The sequence below is a fragment of the Callorhinus ursinus genome, unplaced genomic scaffold, assembly GCF_003265705.2.
Source record: "Callorhinus ursinus isolate GAN/ISIS: 27379988/994484 unplaced genomic scaffold, GSC_fseal_2.0 scaffold1, whole genome shotgun sequence".
NCBI lineage: Eukaryota > Metazoa > Chordata > Mammalia > Carnivora > Otariidae > Callorhinus > Callorhinus ursinus.
The window spans coordinates 4,226,985-4,234,294 of record NW_027397063.1 but is presented as its reverse complement, the minus strand read 5'-3'; the positions used below and the strand labels follow the sequence as shown (position 1 = coordinate 4,234,294).

The window sequence follows — 7,310 nt, the reverse complement described above, 5'->3', positions numbered from 1 at the left end:
GGTGCTCATGATAGGATTAGCACCCTTACAAGGAGAGGAAAAGACACAAGAGAGCTTGCTTCAAAAACATAGGTGATGCTTGCCTGGTCTCAAAAAAAACATAGGTGATGCACCTAACCTGAGGAATTGGAGATTAAGGAAGGTGTCCTAGGGAAATGACATCAAATCTGGGACCTGAAGAATGAATATGAATGAATTAGGCTAGCAGTGGTAGTGACAGTGGTAAAAGAAAGCTCCAACACAGAGCAGGATGTGCAAAGGCCCTGGGGCAGGGCCCCCCCCCATACAGGAGTGAAGGGAGTTCTATGTGGCTGGAGCACCATGGGTGGAGGAGGGAGAAAACAGACATAAAGCTGAGGACATGAGCTTAGCACAGGTCATACAGGACTGTCAGTAGCCTAGTCACTTAATTTAAGGACTAACACCATGTTGAACATCAGAAATACATAAGGAAAAAAGTAGAATTATTTGATAAAGTCAGGGACTGATATTTAAATTCCAAGTATTCTAATAATTATATCAGGGCATCTGAAACTGCCTGAATTGATACCCATTCATTCATTCCACAGATTTTTTTGACACAGATTTATTTGACAGCCTACTACATTCCAGGCCAATCCCAGCTCAATTTGATGAAAGAATAGATGGTATAGCCATGTGTGTTTCCTGTGACCTGTTAGGGGGATGCTGCTGTCTTTTCAGTGGAAAAGTCCGGTCACCTTGTGGTCAGGAGGAGGTGCTAAAGTCATGCCAGCAGGGTGGTGACAAATGCTAGATGGCCAGAGTCACAGAAGTGGTGCCATCAAGCTACTCAGTCATCACCGTCTTGGCTGTAAACAGGCAAAGCCAGCCGGCGGCCTTCTTGCCGTGGAAACCCCAAGGCATCAGCGTTTCTTCACATGGAAGGGGAAGAACCAACAAGCCTTTGGATGGATGGCTTGAAAGAGGCAGATGTAAGTGAGAACTGAAGAAGGCCTCATGATGGGCGCAGACCTTTGGGGAGACCGCCCCCATCGTGGCTTCCGGTTTCTCCTTGTCTCTGCTACTGGGAGCATCTGTAAGTTACTGCCGGCAAGACACCGCAGAGGATGCCTGAATTCTGCTTTGCGGAGATGTGTGCACTGGTCCCAGACCATCGGTTTCAGAAACAAGTTAAAATATAAGGCGAAAGCTCCAGAGTTGCCTTGCTCAAGATGGACATGGCTAGCAACTTTGCGTTCAAACAATGCAGGACAAGGCTGGAGGGCAGACTAGTGAGAAGCTGGGAAACTGAGCTGTCCTCACCTCACAGGAGCTGTGCCGTGTGACCCACCTGCGATTCTGATGTGGTAATTTCCAGTGCATGCAAAGAGGGAACTGACCCATGATTTGAATGATGCAGTGTAATGATGCAGAATAATAACGGGCTGTCAGCTTGGACCTCTGTAACGCAATACCACGGACTGAGTGACTTAACCAATGGAAATGTATTTCTCACAGTTCTGGAGGCCGGGAAGTCCAAGATCAAAATGCAGACGAGGTAGGCTTCTTCCCTTGACTCGTAGGTAGTAGCTACCATCTTGCTGTCTGCTTACATGACCTCTTCTTTGGGCACTCGAGGAAGGCGAGAGAGCAGGCTCTCTGGGCTGGGTTTGCCTATCCAACAGCAGGCAATGCCTGTCCCCAGCAGCCACGGCCAGGTTCAGGTGCAGCCACACAGAGGGCCTGACTCAGCCCCAGCGCCAAATTCCGCACTGATTGGCCCTCCTGGGTCACGTGCCGCCCCCACCCCCACCCCCCCGCCACCCTGCGCGGGTGGCTTAGAGTCCACCCATCTGAACCAGCTCCCGGGACTGCCCCGCGCCCATAAAAGGTGGGTTATTAGAAGTGAGGCAGATGCCTCGAGTGTGTCTACTGTAGACAGATGAGATCCCATCAGCAGGGAATGGGAAGAGGCAATTGCAGGGGGAGCCACATGAACGGGTAATGGGACCAAAGTACAAACCACTTCCGAGCGGGAACAATGAGGTGGCGACATGGGGATTGATTTAGTGGAAGTGAAACCCCAGTCAGGCTGGAGGCAGGTCATGGGAACTTCAGGGGCAGTATTTGCATGTTATCTTAAGTGTGCAGGGGCCAGAAAAGGTTCTGAAGCAAGGGTGGCCGTGATTAGAGCTTGTGTCATGAGGACTGGCCTAGAAGCCCCGCAGGTGGCAGCCTGGGAATTAGCATTTACTGAGCTAAATGCTCAGGGGGACCAGGCCTTCAGCTCGGTACTTACACACAGTGTCACTGGGTCAGATCCTTACAGCAACTCTATTATTAGCCTATTTCACAGATCAGTAAACTGAGACTTGGACTGGGAAACCACTGACCCCAGAGGAACCTTAACCCTTGTCTGGTACTCAGGGTTATCCATCCATGTTACTGCATGGCAGAGACAAGGAAGGCTCAAGACGTCTAGGTGAGCTGGGGCAGGATGGAAACGGGTGGTAGGAGAAGGTGGGGTCAGATGGCGCTTGGGTCCAAGATGGCAGCCAGGGAGTCTAAGGGACACAGGAGAGTCTGATTCCATCCCGTAGGGTGGCTGGCTTCCAGGGGCCCAAGAGCTTCCCAGGCATAAAGGACCTCTAGCCTTTTGCCGGTGTCTGAGCGCTGGCTGGGCCTTCCTGCACTGCCCCCAGGCTGCTCTAAACAGCCCTGCTCCCCTCTGGCCAGACCCCCGCCCCCATCACTCAGAGGGGTTCTCTAGAGTCAACTAGAAGGCGTGGGGGAGGGGCTATCATGAGTTTTCATCTCCTCATCCGAGCCAAATCCCTCTAAGACCTGGGGAGCTGCCCAACCACTGAAACTAGGAAGACGAGAGTGTGAAGGGCCGAAGCCTTTCACATCTACAAGGTCCTGCCCTGTAGGCACTGTTGTGGCCATGACTTGAGGAGAGGGAAGGAAGGTGACCTTGGGAGCACAGTGCGGGCTGAAGAGTGTGACCTGGAAGCCAGACTGCAGGGTTTTCCCTGTGTGACCTCAGGCAAGCACCCTAACTACTCTGAGCCTCTGCTTCTCTACTCTAGAATGGGATTACTGATGGCACTTAAGTCCTAGCATTATTGTGAGGATTAGGCAAATTAAAGGTAGAAATCATGACCACAGGGCTTGCTCAGTGAGTGCTCATTATTACTTTCTGAATTAGCTCCTTCATCACCCGATCTAGTGATGCCCTTTACTTCTCAGCTGTTATCACTCTGTGACCTTATTACATCTGTGGTCGGTTCGCTCGTGTGCTGTCTGCTCTCCTTCGTGCGTGCCTGGGCTGGAAGCTCAATGTGGTCAGGAAACTCGTCCTATCTTCACTGAATCTCCAGCGCCTAGAAGAGCACAGATCAAGCACCTGCTTAGCCACTTGTGCAGAGGCTGCTAATAACAGGGAGCTAAGATAGTGCCTCGAACAACGTTAATACAAAACAGAACACAAGAAGGCTCTGCAGGATGGGTTCGGAAAGCTACGGGACTTCAAAGGAAAGAGAAATAAATCAAATCAATGGAGAGTTCCAGGAAAGGTTTTGGCGAAGGAATACCTTGGGAGAGGGGTCTCAATTAGGAGGGGAGTCCCAAGGGATGAAGATGTGGTGGGAGGTGTGGCTGGGTGGGGCAGAATTAGTAAGAGCAAAAGCTTAGCAGGTGGCCAGTGGTGGTGTCCTTGGGCTGGTCCGCAGGGACTGGCCAAGGCTGAGATTACGCAGGCTGGTGGCGACAAGCTTTCGGTGTGCGCTTCAAAGGGTAAAATGTTCTCTGGGTCCCAGGAGGATTGGGGGTGCAGGCGCCTCCTGCTCAGCTGCATCTGGACCTGACCCTTCCCTCGAGCGTGCTTGAGCTGGGACTGATCCATGGGGCCACACTCAAGTGGTTGAAAAGATCTCAGTAGCTCTACATGTTTTTTTTTTAAGAACATAGAAGCTGGGTTTTCACTTCTGAGTTCTTAAACAGAGAATACATCCCACCTTTAGGGCAATGGGGCTCCCCAAACGTATTCAGCATTGGGACAGACAAGCACGCTCCCCAGAACACCCAAGAGCATAGTGCACTCATGTCTGGGGGAAAAAAAAATCTATCTCTTCTGCATATATTCACCAAAAAAGGACTCAACGTTGTCTGTATAGAAGGCAGAACCAGTTTCCTAGCCCAGGAGCGGATGTTTTGTCATTCATAGGGTAGAAAGGATGCCCTTTTCATCAGTGTGTTTAATGCCAAACAAGCAGTGAAAGTTAAAATAATTACCTAGGAACCATTGTCTATGTTTCTGTCATCTAATTAGGTAATCTGCCCAGGTGTTTAGCACCAAGGCCTCTGTGCTTTAATTGGAAAAAGTCAAGGACAGAAACTAATTAGCAGCAATAATCCAAACCAGAAGTCTAATGATATTAACCACAAATCACCATTGCAATCAGGAACCTTTCTTCTAAAACATTTTCAAAGTAGGGGAGGAGGAGAAAACAGAGTAGTTTTGAGCTTTAGAACACTGACTTCTAACCACCAATTCCCAGCAACCTTGATCCGCTCTCTCCAAGAAACTGAAAGAATCATGATTGACGACAAGACAGTAGAGATTTAGTGAATGAAGACCTCATCCACACCTTATTTCAGACGAGAAAGAAAGAAATACCACTGTAGGTTCGATAGTGCTCAGTTCTGTTCCTACTTTGACACCCCGCCCCCCCGAATCCTCCCCAAGTTAGAGATAAGGATCTACATGTACCCAAAACTTTCAGAGGGCAGATAGATTTTTATGATCTTGAAACTCTCCTAATATTTCCCTTTCTTTCATTACTGTTTTCATTTCAGTCTGAGAGAAAAATAATCAAATTCCACAAGAAAAATCCCTAATTCCAAGGTGGCTTAGTGGACTACTGGGTCTCTAGAAGGCACCACCAGGTTGTTTTTATTATGGGCCTTTTCTGCTTGTATCTCAGTCTCTTTTCCAGAATTGTTCGTTTCCTGTGGCTTTTTCTTTTTTTTAAGAGACCTGCTGGTTTGAAAACACAGGGAGAAACAGAGCACACAGTCCTGATTTGTTTTGTTTTTATCAGCTAGCATAAAATGATCTTGGAATAATTTTAGATTCCTAGCACTCTGACATTTTAAGTGATTAATTAGATCAAAACCCAAACTGGATGAAAAGCCCAATTTGGGATCGGGCTGAAGACAAAAGAAGCCCTCCTCCAAGGACTCGGAAATTCAAACACAATCCTTATTTGTCTTAACCGGAGGGTATCTTTCCACCCCCTGTTCCCTCTGTTGGTGACTTGAAGTTTTGTTAGGATTGCTTCCAGATCCCTCGAGGTTAGTGCCAACTAACTCAAACTTGGGCCCCACCCGGAAAAAGAACTCGAATTATTCTGAGGTCCATTTCTCCCCCGATATGCCACTTCTCGTTCCCCACCTTCATTTCCACTATGCCTCCTCAAAGCAATCCCCCACAGACAAAAATTCTTTCACGAAAAACCTAACTTTTCAAAGAGCAAAATCTAGAGATCTGCACAATTCAATATCTGCCTTTTAGAAATAAAAAAAAAAAGAAAGAAAGAAAAAAGAGTTTTCACCGTCTTTTCCTATAGAATGTAATGACTCTGCTTCGTGAAAACATCCCTGCGTCCCAAGCACTGGCCCTCTAGAGGTTGCGGCTTAGAAACCGGGGTGTAAATAAAACGTGTGTATAAGGTAATGCTCCCAGCAGCTGCCTTGGGAGGTGCTCCTGGCTTGTGTATTTATTTATTTTTTTCAGCCTCTCTTTGTTTGACACGTGCTAGGTTTCTCCCGAGCCTCGCTATCAAACACAGCTCACGTTGAAGGGTTAAAATAATGCGATCATTATGGGACTGTTCCTGAGGACCAGGCAGAAGATATCCACAGCCGACTTGTGGCAGTTGTTATAACCCCAATTGCCATCCACCAGGGAATTTGCTTATTTCTATATCACAATCTCCCACCTTGATAAAAAAGAAAAAAACACACCCATTTCATTTGGACTGTGTACTAAGAATAATTGCCACCAATATTGATTGGTCCTCAGGGACCCAGCTGAATTTAAAAATGGCAGACTGAAATCCCAGCTGAGGTAGCCTCGCAGAGATTGCTGCTTATTTGTGACATGTTCCTATGTTTAAAATTATCTGTGAAAACTGTGAAATTAACATCCTCATGTTGAGAACAATATGGTGACATGCCCAGCTGAAACACACAGCTATTTTTGTTCTGTTGTTAACACTGGCTTCTGTCGAGTGCGCCCCACTGCAGAGCTTTCTGATAATGCAGCCTAAGTTCGTTTGTTGCCTATGTATTTTCAGGATTTGGGACAAATGTATGAGGTTTTTCACTTTCTTCTGCCGCACATTTTGTTTTCGCGGGTTTTTAACCTAGAAAGGCTCTCGCGGTGGCCTCTGGCTTGGGTGTAACTGTTGGGCTCTCGTGTTAGCTTCTCCTTCATCATGCACGCCTCTAAGGCAGGAGGCTGGAAGCAAGACGTTTCCTGACAAGTGCCTTCATCTGGGAAAAACAGAGAAGAAAATGTGCTAGAATCTTAACCACTAAATCCGTGTGATTATGGTCGCAAGGTGCAAACGGGACAAGGATGGAACTTTCACATGTTTCTGCAATTAATCACAGCTAAAAAAGAATGCCTACTCATTCTTTCTTAAATCGTGCAGAGATGTGCTTTTAACCCACACAAAACATAAATGACTGTAAGGATGGAGAAATTTCAGGACACAGATGAAAACTGCAGAGAACTACGGCACTCTGCTTTCTGTTTGTCCAGCAGTTCTTTGTTTCCTACGTTATTATCAGCTGTTGCAAAATCTCATCTTCTTTCCTCTCTGGTGTGCTCCCTTTGCTGCATCATACACAAATTAAATGATCTGAGCAACACCACTTTTTAAAAACACGTGCATACAGAGAAAAACTGGAAAGATATACACCAAAATTCCCAGAGGCCCTCTCTGTCTACTAGGATTACCTGCGATTTTAATTGTTTTCTTTTTGCTTATCCCTGTGTCCTCAGTTTCCTACAATGTATATGTATCGTGATTGCAATAAGGAAACAACTGTTTTAAAAAAATGCAACTGGGATGAGTAGCATGACTTCTGTAGTTTGTGTGCAAATTACATGTAATTTCACTTTACATTATTTAATGTGATGATATTTATAAACAAAATATTTAATATTCTCACCAATCTTCCTACTTACATTTTATATTTAAAAATTCGCTTTTATGTTACATTTTTTCAAATTCAGCCTGATACAGCCCAATGAGTAATTAAAATACAACTGTCCTTTC

At 46.4% G+C, this 7,310-nt stretch overlaps 1 long non-coding RNA gene across 1 annotated transcript; it reads left to right on the top strand.

Annotated features, from left to right (window-relative positions):
• Positions 1–1,064: 1,064 nt before the first annotated feature.
• LOC141372452 (uncharacterized) lies at positions 1,065–7,009 on the top strand. Its single transcript, XR_012377708.1, has 3 exons — positions 1,065–1,519; positions 2,306–2,443; positions 5,759–7,009. It is a non-coding gene; the product is annotated as an uncharacterized lncRNA (long non-coding RNA).
• The last annotated feature ends 301 nt before the right edge of the window (positions 7,010–7,310 follow it).